The sequence below is a fragment of the Sarcophilus harrisii genome, chromosome 1 (assembly GCF_902635505.1).
Source record: "Sarcophilus harrisii chromosome 1, mSarHar1.11, whole genome shotgun sequence".
Taxonomy (NCBI): Eukaryota; Metazoa; Chordata; class Mammalia; order Dasyuromorphia; family Dasyuridae; genus Sarcophilus; species Sarcophilus harrisii.
In genome coordinates, this window is record NC_045426.1 from 370269615 (window position 1) to 370286100 (window position 16486).

General features: G+C 32.7%; 1 pseudogene; it reads left to right on the plus strand.

Moving 5' to 3' along the window:
• Nucleotides 1–14782, plus strand: part of LOC116420541 — a 150212-nt pseudogene extending 135430 nt beyond the window's left edge.
• Nucleotides 14783–16486: the final 1704 nt, after the last annotated feature.

Consider the following 16486-nt stretch of genomic DNA (forward strand, 5'->3'; position numbering starts at 1 on the left):
CTGAAGTCTCTAAACAGAATCTAGAGTGACAGAACTTACAAAAAGATGGAATGCAATAATTTTCCAACTTAAGATAACTTAGAAGGGCTTCAGTAAAGGTCTGTTTTACTTAAATAGAAGGGGAATGTCCCAGTGGAAGTGGTGTGTAGGTAACCTAGTGGAGTATAGCACAAATGAGCAGATAGGGCACGTAGGATTAGTTCAGCAGGACAGTAGCTCTGCATGCTTGCTATGTGGCTTCTAGCTACAGCATAGAGAGTGAATTATGATTCCTATAACCCTACACAATACATGGGATATGTGGGTAAACTCCTAGCAATTCCTGCCCAGTGCAGAAATCCAGGGACCAGTTCTGTCCCTCAGCAAAATAACCTTGGGACAATGACCTTGTACCCTAGGAGCAAAGCTCAACTTTTAAAAAATGAGCAAAAGACAAAAAAGAACCCTTATCAAAGAACGCTACTATGGAAAAAGTACAGAGCAGAACACAAACACAGAAGTAGATAGCAATATCAAAATGCCTACACAATCAGCCTTCAAGAGGAAAATGAATTTGTCTCAGACTCAAAAGATTCTCTTAGAAAAACTCAGAGAGGATTTTATTTTATTTTATTTTCAGAAAGCATTTTAAACATCAAGCAAGAGAGGTAGAGGAAAATTTAGAATGCAAATTATGCAAAAAATAGTCAACAACTTGAAAAAGAAAATAATTTCAAAATTGTATAACATTGACTAAAGTAAGAAACTCCTTAAAAATAAAATCAGCCAAATTGAAAAGGTGCTGAAAAGGTGCTAAAAAGTAATTGAAAAAAATAATTAAAAATTAGAATTGGATAAGTGGACCATAACTCTGAAATATTAAGAATCAGTCAAAAAACAATAGAAGAAAATATGAAATACTTCATTTGAAGATAACAAATGTGGAAAATAGATCAAGGAAAGAAAATTTAAAAATAATTGAACTACCTGAAAGCCAAGATAAAAAAAAAAAAAAAAACAAAAAAAAACAAGCATGGACAGCATCTTTCAAGAAATCATCAAGAAAACTGTCCTGATGTCCTAAAACCAGAGAATTAAATAGTCATAAAAATAATCCACTGAGATTTCAAATGAAAACTTTAAGGAATATTGTAGCTTAATTCTAGAATTACCAGGTCAAGAAGAAAATACTGAGAACAGCCAGAAAGAAACATTACCAAAAATGCCATATTCAAAATTACCCAGGATGTAAAAAGCTTCGATATTAATTAATCATAGGGTACAAAATATGATATCCTGGAAGGCAAAGGAGCATGGACTGCAATCAAGAATCTACTATCCTGCAAAATTGGATATAATATTTCAGAGGGAAAAAAAAGATGGGCATCAAATCACATAGGAAACTTTAAAACATTTCTCATAAAAAAGACCACAACTAAGCAGAAAATTGAAAAGAAGCATTGAAAAGTAAACAGGAAAAATATTGTTTAAAAGTTTACATGCTTGAATCCCTATTTGCAACTCTTAAGAACTGTGTCTTTGTCAGATGTGGGTGTTCTTTTTCCAAAACATTGCCAGGTGATAAAAGTTCAGATCTTTTATTGTGTCCTTCAATATAGCTTGGTTAGCTCAGGCCTATCTCTCTGCTTGGTTCCAAGAGCTCTTGCAGCTTTGTCCTTGGCTTCTGCCTCTGCTTTCTTCAGCCTCCAGCCAGCACCAAGTTGGAAGATGTAATGAATCTCTTTTGCCTTGAAGATAGGACTTGTGGGCTTCCTTGCAGAGTACTCCTCTCCGACCCCTGGGAATGTTCCCAAATAACTCTCTCAAGTGGCTCACTGGAGCTGTATTTATGCTACTTCTCCGAGAGTGGGATTGTGGGATATCTCCCAGTATGCTCTCTGGCCCTAAGAGCTTCAATGGGAGCTGTGAATTCAGATATCTCTTTCTAAACCCTGAAATCTCTCAAACATGTGAACTCCAATGAGTACTTAAATATTTCTTGCTTCTATGAGCTTTCTAAAGGTGTGAACACAAGCATCGTTTCTATCAGTTGTACTTAGTACCTTGTTTCAAGTTCTGGCCCAAAATATCTCCTTCTAAGATCAAATCAATCATATTGAACCATGCTAAATTAGATAATTATTGTCTCTATCAACTCTAATGGCTTAACGCTTTGTAAAGATTCCAACAGTAAGAGCCCTTAGAACAGAGGATGTGGATATTAATTCACTTGATGTGATGATATAAAAAAGAAATTTCATAGTGTAGTAAGAATTATACTGGGAGGAGAGGAAAGGGACAAAGATAAAATGTGGTAAATTTTACCACAAAAAGAGGCATAAAAAACCTATTATTTTAAAGGGAAAGAAAGGAGAGGTGTGAGCCATTCAGTGAACCTTATTTTCATTGTATTTCAGTCTAAGAGGGAATATCATACACACTTAATAGGGTACAGAAATTTATCTGAACCTATAGGGAATTAGGCATTGAAAGTGAAAGGAAATGAGAAGAGAGGAAGCTGATAGAAAGGAGGGCAGAAATAGGAGAAAGGAGAAAGGGAGGGAAATTTACAAGGATTGATAGAAAAAAGAGAAGATTAAGGGATGTGGGAGTCAAAAACAAAATAATGTTGAGAAAGAATAAGGTGAAAGGGGAGAGAAAACAAGAAAAATAAGATTGAGGGATATACTCATTTAATAATCATAACTGTGAATGTGATGAATTCTCTCACAAAATGAAAGTGAGTAATTAGGTCAGCTAAAAGCTAGCATCCTTGTCACATGTTATTTACAAGAAAAATTAGAAATGGAAATTCCCCAATTAAATACCAAACTTGAAATTCTGAAAATCAAAGGAGAGATTAAGAAATTGAAACTAAGAAAACTATTAAACTAATAAAAAAAATGAAAAGTTGGTTTTACGAAAAAAATAAAGATTTGGTGAATTTGATTAGAAAATGGAAAGTAAACTAAATTACCAGTATCATGAATAAAATGGACTATCTCACGACCAATGAAGAAGAAATTAAAGTAATAATTAGGATGCATTTTGTCCATCTGTATGCCCAAAATGTGATAATCATTTGAAATAGATGGATAGTTAGAAATATATACACTGTCCACATTAGCAGAATCAGAAAAATAATTAAATAAATAATTTCTCCCAGTACAAAAGGACAAGAGAAATAGGGGCAACGTCCCTAATGAGCCTTAGAGCCAACATATGAATCCTTCTCAATATCCTAACTCAATCTCTAATACTCCCAAGAACCGGGCTGTTAAGGTGGCAGAGTGGGTAATTGTATAAAGCTTAAGCCTTTACTACCAGAGGTTCAAACCCTCTTCTTAACAAATGTTCACACTAAACCTTCTACTCTATAGCATCCCTATTCTTCTAGCAGTAGCCTTCCTAACACCTATCAAACACAGTGTTAGGCTACATACAATTCTGAAAAGGACCAAACATCGTAGGACCCTAGGGCCTCCTACAACCATTTGCAGATGCAGTAAAACCATTTACCAAAGAACCCTTTCGTCCCCTAACCTCCTCCATTTCAATATTTATCCTTGTCCCTATTCTAACCCTCTCCATCGCCCTCACAATTTGAACACCTCTACCCATGACCAACACATTTCTAGACTTCAACCTAGGACTTATTTTCGTTCTTTCACTGTCTGGACTATCAGTATACTCAATTCTATGATCAGAATGAGCATCCAACTCAAAATATGCCCTAATTGGAGCCTTAGGAGCAGTTGCACAAACAATCTCATATGAAGTATCACTAGCTATTATTCTCCTCTCAATCATACTGATTAATGGCTCCTTTATCTTTTTTTTTTATTTTTTTTTTATTTAATAGCCTTTTATTTACAGGATATATACATGGGTAACTTTACAGCATTAACAATTGCCAAACCTCTTGTTCCAATTTTTCACCTCTTACCCCCCCACCCCCTCCCCTAGATGGCAGGATGACCAGTAGATGTTAAATATATTAAAATATAAATTAGATACACAATAAGTATACATGACCAAAACGTTATTTTGCTGTACAAAAAGAATCAGACTCTGAAATATTGTACAATTAGCTTGTGAAGGAAATCAAAAATGCAGGTGTGCATAAATATAGGGATTGGGAATTCAATGTAATGGTTTTTAGTCATCTCCCAGAGTTCTTTTTCTGGGTATAGCTAGTTCAGTTCATTACTGCTCCATTAGAAATGATTTGGTTGATCTCGTTGCTGAGGATGGCCTGGTCCATCAGAACTGGTCATCATATAGTATTGTTGTTGAAGTATATAATGATCTCCTGGTCCTGCTCATTTCACTCAGCATCAGTTCGTGTAAGTCTCTCCAGGCCTTTCTGAAATCATCCTGTTGGTCATTTCTTACAGAACAGTAATATTCCATAATTTTCATATACCACAATTTATTCAGCCATTCTCCAACTGATGGACATCCATTCAGTTTCCAGTTTCTAGCCACTACAAAAAGGGCTGCCACAAACATTCGTGCACATACAGGTCCCTTTCCCTTCTTTATAATCTCTTTGGGATATAATCCCAGTAGTAACACTGCTGGATCAAAGGGTATGCACAGTTTGATAACTTTTTGAGCATAGTTCCAAACTACTCTCCAAAATGGTTGGATTCGTTCACAACTCCACCAACAATGCATCAATGTCCCAGTTTTCCCGCATCCCCTCCAACAATCATCATTATTTTTTCCTGTCATCTTAGCCAATCTGACAGGTGTGTAGTGGTATCTTAGAGTTGTCTTAATTTGCATTTCTCTGATTAATAATGACTTGGAGCATCTTTTCATATGACTAGAAATAGTTTCAATTTCTTCATCTGAGAATTGTCTGTTCATATCCTTTGACCATTTTTCAATTGGAGAATGGCTTGATTTTTTATAAATTAGAGTTAATTCTCTATATATTTTGGAAATGAGGCCTTTATCAGAACCTTTGACTGTAAAAATATTTTCCCAGTTTATTGCTTCCCTTCTAATCTTGTCTGCATTAGTTTTGTTTGTACAAAAACTTTTCAGTTTGGTATAATCGAAATTTTCTATTTTGTGATCAGTAATGATCTCTAGTTCTGCTTTGGTCATAAAGACCTTCCCCTTCCACAGGTCTGAGAGGTAAACTATCCTGTGTTCCTCTAATTTATTAATAATTTCATTCTTTATGCCTAGGTCATGAACCCATTTTGACCTTATTTGGTGTACGGCGTTAAGTATAGATCAATGCCTAGTTTCTGAATGGCTCCTTTATCTTAAAAACACTTTCAATCACTCGATAAAACTGATGACTCATCATCATAACATGACCACTTGCCATAATATGGTATATCTCTGCACTAGCAGAAACAAACTTCACACTCAAGATTGAGCACCATTTGGCCTAACCAAAGGAGAGTCTGAATTAATATCAGGTTTCAACATAAAATACCCTGCTGGCCCATTTGTTATATTTTTCCTAGCAGAATATGCAAATATCATGCTATAAATGCCATCATAACTTTCCTATTCCTAGGACAATCCCTCGCACCCAGCCTTACTCACATATACACCATCTCCTTTATACTAAAAAACTTTATACTAAAAAAAGAAAAATAAATTGAACAAACCTTCAACGAACTTCCCATAAAAATAATCTTTATGGCTGGATTATTTTTACACGTGAATTCTACAAATGTTTAAAGAATAATCAATTCAAATCTTATGTGAACCATTTAGAAAAATAGATGAGTCCTACTAAATTCCTTTTATGAAGCAAATGGTGCTGATACCTAAATTAGGAAGAAACAAAACAGAGAAACAAAATTATAGACCAATTTCCCTAATGAGTATTGATGCGTAAAAATAAAATATTATCAGAGATTACAGCAATTTATCACCAGAATAGTACATCATGACAAAGTGAAACTATTAATAAGAATGTAGGACTGGTTCAATATTATGAAAACTATCAGCATATTTGACCATATCTATGGTAAAACTAACAGAAATCTCCATAGATGGAGAAAAAAGCTTTGACAAAATGAAGCACCCAATTTTATTAAAAAAAAAAAAAACACTGGAGAAAATAGGGATAAATGAAGTTTTCCTTAAAATCATTAGCCACAATTATCTAAAATCATCAGCAAGGATTATTTGTAATGGGAATAAGTTTAGAAGCATTATCAATAATATCAGGGATGAAACACAGATGCCTGTCATCTCCTCTATTATTTACTATTATACCAGAAATGTTAGTTTTATAACTAAGAGGAAAAAAAAAAGAAATTGAAGGAATTAAAGTAGGCAATGAGGGAAAAAAAAGTGTCACTTTTTTGAGATGATATAATAGTCTACTTAGAGAATCCTAAAGAATCAATTAAAAGTACTTGAAGCATTTAACAACTTTAGCAAACTTTCAGGTTATAAAAAACCCACATATATTATCAGCATATATATTTAATATATGTATATATATGTATGTATATATACATACACACATATATACATACATACATATATATATGTATGTATATATACATACACACATATATACATACATACATATATATATGTATGTATATATACATACACACATATATACATACATATATATGAACTCTGGACTTGAAACAAAGATTCTTACAAGGTATAAAGTCAGTGGAATTGATAAACACAATGTTTATTTAGTTTAGCATGGTGCTTAATAGTTCTCTAGTTCAATACATGTACTTAGTACTTAATATAGTTCCACAAGATTCATACCTATGATAATGGAGTATATAACAGCCGGCAAGGACTGGACAAGATTCATTCCATGTTCTGTCAGACTCTTGGTGGCTCTCCTGGGGGATAGGAGAGGCGTGGAGAAAAAGCCAGAGAAGACAAAGGACCGGAGGTGGGAGCTCAAGCTCTTGGAGCCAAGGAGAGAAAATCATTCCATCTTCAGTCAGGCTCCTGGTGGCTGGCCTCTTGCACTTGCTACACTGACAACAAGGCTGTCTGAAAGGCTCTCCAGAATGCTGCCCAGCCCCAGGCAAGGAAGCAATAAAAATTTGGACTTTAACACCTGGCTGTTCATGTGGAAATTACTCTGACTGCTCCCAAGACCTTCAGAAAATCAGCAAGAACATTACAAGAATATATAAAATAATATATTAATTACATACATAATTTATAATATAATACATAATAATTACATATATCTATTATCTATTATATATAATTTTAAATAATATATTATACATAATATATATATGTATATATAATATAATATATGTATCAAAAAAAGCCCATCAGCAAGAGAAATTCAATTTTAAATAATTGTATAATATAATATAATATAACATTATATTATACAATATGATATATGTGGAAATACAATATAATGGATTATATTATACTATATCATAACATAATATAGATGATATAGCATATTAAATTATATGATATAATACATTTGGCAATCCACTTTCCAAGACAAATCCAGTAACTAAATGTACATAGTCACCAAATGCTTTTCACACAAATAAAGTCATATCTAAATAATTAGAACAATATCCATTACTAATGAATGTCAAACTAAAATAGTAAAAATTATAATTCTCCCCAAACTAATCTACTTATTCAGTGCCATATTAGTTAAACTCTCCCAAAAATATTTCATAGAATTAGAAAGAGTAACAATTAACTTCATCTGGAAGAAAAATAAGTCAATAATATCAAAATAATTCATTAAAAATATTCAACATTACCCAAGGAATCAATGAAAATTAATAAAACAAAATTCAGTGGAAGATAGTCTAACCATTTCAGATCATGCAGTCATCAAAACTATTTGGTACTGGCTTTTATTAGCATGGTTAATGCTAAGTAATTAGTGAATAAGTTAGGTATACAAACAGTAATCATTGACTTTAATAATCTCTTGATAAACCCAAAGGCTCCAGATTTTGTGATAATAACTCCGTAGTTGACAAAAATTGCTGGAAAATAAGTGGAAGATAGCATGGCAGGTCCTAGGCATAGACCAGCATCTCATATACTATAACAAGAAAAAGTTAAAATGCAATTATGATTTTGAAACTAAAAAAAGATAACATAAACAAATTAGGAGAGCAATAGAAAGTTTATTTGTTACATCTTTGAAGGAATAGACAACAGTATGACATGCAAAATGAAATTTTTGAGTACATTAAATTAAAAAGTTTTTGCATAAACAAAACCAATGAAGCCAAGATTAGAAGGAAGAGAGAAAGATGGGAAATAATTTTAGAGCCAGTGTTTGTGATAAAGGCATCATTTCATTTTTTTTAATTAAATCTTTTTATTTACAAAACATATGTACGGATAATTTTTCAACATTGAATACCTTTGTTCCAAATTTTCCCATCCTTCCCCTCACCCCCTCCCATATCTGACAGGTAGTCCAATACATGTTAAATAGCCAATATATGTATACATATTTATACAATTATCTTGCTGTACAAGAACAATCAGATCAAGAAGGAAGAAAAAAAATGGAGAAAGAAAACAAAATGCATGAAAAAATAACAGAGAGAGTGAGAATGCTATGTTTTGGTCCACACTCAGTTTTCATAGTCCTGTCACTGTTGTAAATGGCTCTCTTCATCACTGAATAATTGGAATTGGTTTGAATCATCTCATTGTTGAAGAGAGCCACGCACATCAGAATTAATCATTGTATAATCTTGTTGTTGCCATGTATAATGATCTGGTCCTGCTCATTTCACTCAGCATCAGTTCATGTAAGTCTCTCTGGGCCTCTCTGAAATCATCCTGGGAGTTGTTTCTTATAGAACAATAATATTCCATAATATTCATGTACCATAATTTATTCAGCCAGTCTCCAATTGATGGGCATCCACTCAGTTTCCAGTTTCTTGCCATTACAAAAAGGACTGCCACAAACATTTTTGCACATCTGGGTCTTTTTCCCTCTAAGGGCTTCATTTCTAAAATATATAGATAACTGAGTCAAATTTATAAAACTATCAATCATTATAAATGACTCTAATTTATAAATTTATAAACAATTAATTATTCACTGATTGATAAATTATCAAAACATATTAACAGGTAATTTTCAAATGAGGAAATTAAAGCCTTCTACAGTCATATGAAGAAAAATGCTCTAAATCAACATTGATTAGAAAAAGGCAGATTAATACAACTCTGAGGTACGTTCTCACACCTAGTAGATTGGCTAAGATGATGGAAGAAAATAGTTGTCAGAAAACTGGTACGCTAATGCATTGTTCCTGGAGTTGGACATTGATCCAACCATTCTGGAGGACAATTTGGAACTATATGTAAGGGGTATAAAAGTGGGTCTATATCCATAAGAATTCAAAAGGGGAAAGAACCCACATTTGCTAAAATGTTTGTAGGAGTTCTTTTGGTGAATCATTTGGCTGTGCTCAATAATACAATGCATGATAACTCTGATAGTAGTATAATAAAAAAATGCTATCCACCTCCAGAGAAAATACTGATAGTGTATGAATGCACATTAAAGCATTATTTTTATCAACTAAATTTTAAATTTAATTTCTTTATTTTTAAAATAAATTTCTTTATTTTTGAATGTTTACATTTTTTCTCTAAACAACATGTCTTATGCAGTTTGTTTGTATGACTATACATATATAACCTATATCAAATTTCTTCAAATTTCTTGCCTTGTCATCATTGGGGGATTGCTGATAAGAAGGAAGAGAATACAAAGTTTTTTTTAATGTTATTTTTACATGTAACTGGGGAAGTAATAAAATATTAAATAATTTTAAAAGAAACAATATCCAATTTTATCATTAAACTACACCATACTGGAGCAGGCACTATGTGCTCATGATTATGCAAATTAATAATGGACAAAGAAAGAAGTTTTGAAGGGAAAGAGGATATGGTCAAAATCATGAAAATGTTCCAGGTGTCAAGCCAAATTATCAGTGCATAGATTATGATGGTGTTTCTAGTGCCAGGGGGTCAGTATTGAATCTGAACTGACTTTATCCACTTAAAAGCAGGGTGAAAGAGATCAGCAAAATGATTATTTGTCATATTTATTTCATGTTTCTCTTGTCATAAGTCACATCCTTTCTGCTCCATCATCATTTTAATGGGATTGAATAAATATGACAAAGATGTGTTAACAAAGATCCACTGTGAATTTGTCAAATTACTTCTATTCAAAATAGCTATATTTCAGTAATTATATTGAGTCCAGAAACACAACATCTTATAACAATCCATGTCCTCAAATCAATGGAATGAAAATTATATTTTTCCATAGTTACAGGAAATCATCTGATGGACACTTAAATAAGTTAGTCCACCAAAATAGAAAAATATGTACATATAATATGTTGTTTACATACTATATATAGGTGCCTGCATGCATACATATATTATTTTATTTTATTTTATGTATGCACACATGCATATATAAAAATATCTGCATTGCATATCTTCCATAGGTACACAAACAGATATATACAATACACACATTAGCTTAGGTTATGTGTATATACATGTACATATGCATGCAAATATGTATATCCACTATATATCTGAATACTCAAATGTATTAAAATATATAATACATCTGTGCATATATTGCATATGTATAACACATATCTACTCTTATTAAAACATATATATGTATGATGCATGTGCAAACACATTTACTGCATATAAATAATATTGTTTGAACTGCTTTGTGTGGTTGAGGGATGGTATTATTTTGAACTTACCCTGTTCTTCTTTGTCCCTGGACTATTGTAAACACATCAAGGACTGATGTTTCAGTAAGTATATTTGAAAAGTTCATTAAGAAAATAATAATCAGAATGGATAAAGTTCAGGAAATCATCCTTCATAGCATGTTATTCCATAAATATAACACCATAATGCTTTAACATATTTAGATTATTGTTTAAGAAGTTTGGGGCATATATATGTGTGCATATATGTATCTATGTACATATGTACATCCATATATGTGTGTGCATGTATCTATACAGACCCATAAATACATTATATTTCTTATTATTATAATATATAATGTAGCACCATACATATACATATATAGTATTATATGTATGCTATATAAATTATATGAATTATATATGAATATTTATATGAATATCTATGACATATTTATTAATTAACAAAAATTATATGAAAATTAATATTACGCAACTATATTGTCTTGAAATAAGTCATGTTTGATTTTTGACAGAAAATAATTGAGTTAAATTATAGGAGAAAAAAAATTTATCTAATAACATAAAAACATAAAATTAAAAATGATTTATAATATAAAACAAGAAAAATAATATTGTTTAATATGTTAACTGAAAAAAGTATGACAATTTAAAGTAGATTTTTAAGTAAAAGCATAGACTAAAGATTGTAATCAGCAAAATGCATGAAGGCTAATCCAAAAATGCATTAGAACATGCTTAGTAATAAATGAATCCAATTTGAATGTATCACTAAAATTATTTTTTGATCTAATGGAGTGATCATTGAATTCTTTTTTATAATCTGAAGCAGGGGAGATAGTAGCACCACAACATAATTACTTGTCTGGTTAAATACATCGTCCTTTTCTATGGAAATAATTTGCTTTCAGATTCATGCTGGGAAGCAACCAGCTCCTCTTTATCATAATATAATTTAACAAAATGTAGCATTCCTTCTTCATCAAATTAAAGCAATTTGGAAAATTGAAGAGTCTTGGGGTCTTTGCTCTTCAATCATCCTTCATTGTTGTTCACAGCTTTAATAAAAAAGAAAAAGAAAAGAAAACAGGCTGCAGAGTGGGAGGGAGCAGAGCAAAAGAAGACCCTAAAAGCCTGTCTCTTTATGTAACTAGGCCAGGGGAAATGGTGCCCTTCAAGATAGTTATGACTCAAAGGTTCATGTAAGAGTCACACTCCATACCTACATTTCTGGATCATATCAGTCACATTTAGTCTCTTCCAGGAAGTCCTGCAGTGAGATTAGATTATCTCAGCAGGCAAAAAGTTCAAAATGAGTAGCAATAAGGCCTCAACATTATTGACTGAGGTTTGCTTCAAAAAAAAAAAAATCTCAATGACAGCATTAGTAGAGGAGAACTGAATTGCTTCCTTATTAGTCTTCTTACCAATGGAGGGGCGCCCTGTGGTGAACAGTAATGTGTGCTTAGCTCAATAGGTCATTGGTTTCAGGTGAATAAAAATCCATTACAGCTGGTCAAGTAGGGAACACATCAACCTAGAAGGCAAAAGATGTATTGTTAGAGAAGCAAACATAAAGAGCCTATTTTTCCTAGAAGCCTACATGAGAAGGTCAGTATCTAGATGATAAGAAAAGGAAGAGATTAAGGAAAATAACAATTCTAAGGTTTCCTTCTGAAAGATTATTTGGGGTTCCAATTTATTAAATGATTTGCTTCTCTGCTATTAGAAAATAATTATTAGTGTGTTTGCTAAATATATTTGTATCTAAAAGTAAATTTGTGCCTATGTATTCACACACACACACACACACACACACACATATATATATATATATATATATACATGTGTGTATGTGTGTTTATATATGCATATATAAATATGTTGTATCAGAATGGTGTATATTATGTGATAGTTGGTTCTATTAGTGAAGCTATGCTAAGTAAAATAAGTTTGATCTAGGGATAAAGAAACTGAATCAGGTTAAACTTATATTCCCTTGGAAAGTGAAATAAAACTGGTAAAATAGAGATGGAAACCTGAGAAGATAGAAAGTTATTGTCAAGAAAGTTGATATAGAGCTAGGGAAAATAAGTGTGTTAAAGAAATCTTTGTTTACTTAATATTGTTCCTTTGTCATATAGGTATGAGGTTTGCTTCTAAAAAAAAAAAATCCTAATGACAAAGTTACATAAAATACTATTGCATTCTCTTATTGATGGGATTTGACATTGTTTAAGTTATCATACTTCCTAGAGGTCAAAGTCAAGACATAGATATGTTCACACTGGTGGAACCCTGATGCATGTGATTACATGTTAGATCCTATAATGTCCTGTCCTCATGTCTCTAATGCTGATATTTTATCAGTTACAAGATTATTTGTCAGTCTAGATGTTCCTCCACAATGTGTTTCCTTTGAGTCATGTTTAGCAAGTCTGGATAAAAACTTGGTGGATACAATCCAGGTAGATATAACCTTAAATTAGCTGGGTGCAACATAAAGTTTATTATGGATGCACTATCCTTGATTTATAAAGAAGGAAATACTGGTTCACTATCTCTAAGGACATCAGTTTTGAACAGTTCTTCTCACAGTGAAAAAAAATTTAATGTAGTGCAAAATACGAAACATTGTGTCAATAGACATCTTGTTGAGTGACTTTCATTTTTGAAACAATAATTGTCATTATAATATGACATCCCTTATGGCAAAGATTCTAATATGTTTTGTGTTCCATAGACCTCTTTAACAGTCTAGGGAAAACTAATGAAACTTTTTCAAAACAATCATAAAATGGATACAGTAAATGAAAGAGCTTTACAAAAGACATCAGTCTTATTGTAATGCATTTATCTATCTATACACATGTGTATATAAATTCATATATACAAACATGTGTGTATATATGTGTGTTATATTTTATTTTTATTTTTCTCTTTTTTATTGTTTTCTTTTTCTGGTTACATATGTACATTAAATGATTTTAAATAACATGCCTTATGGATCATATTAGGAGAAAAAACTCAGAACAAAAGGGGAAAATATGAAGGAGAAAAGTTAACATGGAATGTATTGACTTACATTCATTCTCTATATTTCTCTCTCTGGATGCTTATGGTATTTTCTATCCAAAGTTTATTGGATCTGCCTTGGATTGCTGAATCACTAAGAATCAAATCTTTCATAGGTGATCATTGGATAACCTTGCTGTTGCTATGTATATGTTATTCCTGGTTCTATTTGTTTTGCTCAGCATCAGTTCATGTAAATCTTTCCATGTCTTTCTAAAATCAACCTGTTTATCTTTTTTTTTTCAATAATATTTCATGACTTTCAAATACTATAGCTTTTTCAGCCATTTCCCAATTGATTAGGATCTACTTGTTTTATAATTCTTTGACACCATAAAAAGTTTACCTCTACAAAAAACATGAAACATTGGCTTGATTCTTCTACTTACCGTGATAGCAACAGCATTTGTTGGGTATGTTCTTCCTTGAGGTCAAATGTCATTCTGAGGTGCTACCGTAATTACTAACCTATTATCTGCTATCCCTTACATTGGCACCACTCTAGCAGAATGAATTTGAGGGGTTTCGCAGTAGATAAAGCAACACTCACACAGTTCTTTGCCTTTCACTTCATCCTACCCTTCATCATCATAGCATTAGCTGTTGTTCACCTACTATTCCTCCATGAAACAGGCTCTAACAACCCCTCAGGAATCAACCCAGATTTGGACAAAATCCCATTTCACCCCTACTATACTATTAAAGACGCTCTAGGCCTCATACTCCTTCTCCTTATACTACTCCTTCTAGCCCTTTTTTCATCAGACTTATTAGGAGATCCAGATAACTTTTCACCTGCCAACCCTTTAAACACACCACCCCACATCAAACCAGAGTGATATTTCCTATTTGCTAAACACATTTCTGCATATGTGGGCCACTTTCCCTCCTGTATGACTTTCTTGGGATTCAGATCCAATAGTAGCATTGCAGAATTAATTTCTGTGCACAGTTTAATATTCTTTTGGACATAGTTTCAAATTGCTCTCCAGAATGGTTGGATCATTTTACTCCAGCAATAGCTCATTAGGTTCCCAGTTTTCTCACATCGCCTCCAACATTTATCATTATATTTTCCTGTCATCTTAGCCAATCATGGAGGTGAAAGATGATGCCTCAGAGTTGTTTTAATTTGCATTCCTCTAATCAATAGTGATTCAGAGAATCTTTTTCATTTGAATATAAATGGCTTTAATTTCATCATCTGAAAATTGTTCACATATTTTTGCCATTTATCATTTGGGGAATGACTTGTTTCTTATAAATTTGACAGTTTTTTAATATATTTTAGAAATGAGACCTTTATCAGAAATACTGGTTATGCAATTTCCCCTCACATTTGTACTTCCCTTTTAAGCTTGTTTGTGATACATTTTAAATATTAAGTTTACTGAATCTAAGATAAGGATCTGTGCAATAGCTATGAAATACATTTTCATATACATAATCTGGATCTTACTAGAATCCTTTTCTAAAACAGAGAAGTATGAATTTAAAACAAATGATGAGGATCTTATTAAAAACTTAACAGAATTCCATAAATATTAACAAGAAAGTAAATAACATAGACCAAAAAGGTTTTCCAAAAATGTCAATGAATTTCCCCAAGTATCTTATACACTCATACAGAATCATCTGCTTAGATTATTAGTTTTCATATATTTGACTAAGCTCCTTAAAAGCAGATAATAGAGGTTTTGTCATTGTTGTTTTTCTTGTTTGTCTGTTTTTACAAATTATAAATTCAGTTTACCAGAGCCATGAAAAGTTAATTTACTTGTATAACATTATATAACTTGTATATGACAGAAATAAAGATTCCACTAAAAGGCCTAGTAAAAATTGTGATGACTGCATTTAGCACCCAGGGTATTTTAAAATCAGCTGGAGTCAGGATTAGCAAAATTCCTTGATCTTTACTCTTTGTGGAGGTGAATGGGAATGGCAATAGGAAGTGAGAGCTATTGCAACATGAATCCAGCCAGCAGTGCCTCTGGCTCTCACCTTCCACCCATCTCATCCTCTATTGCTTATACAATACATTAAACTTGCACACAGAGTGGGTGGGACCATTCTTTCTCCAAGCATATATTAACAGAGTATTGTCCAATTGCTAATTAATCTTAAGGGCTTGGACTGGACATCAGTGCATCTGCTCAGCTTGAACCCATTACATCTCCCACTTTCTTTTGTTTTAGAACACAAAGTGGTCACCCCATCCTTGACCTCTCAGGGAGGTGAGAGCCCTAAGGGGAGGTGATCACACCCTCCCTGACTTCTCAGGAAAGGAGGTGAAAACACCCAAAAGGAGGTGATCAAACTCCCCCCCCCCCCACCTAACCACACCCTCCCTGACATCTCAGGAAGGGAGATGAAAAGCACCAAAGGGAAGTGGGTATTGCTAGAGGGTTTCTGGGCTGAAGGGTCTTATTAGAAACAAGTATGCACAAATTCATCAGCATGGGAGGTATTACACAAGCGCATAGCAATAATGCAGAGGCTATTAGTGATGACTCTCCCCACAGTCAGTGCAGACCTGATGTGGTGTAACAAACATGAATTGTATATGCAAGTAGTGGTATAACAAACAATATAAATCAACATGGTGTTGTAAAAGATTTCCAGAAGTCCTAGAAGGAGGGTATATAAACAGCAGTCATACATACGCCTTTTTCAGC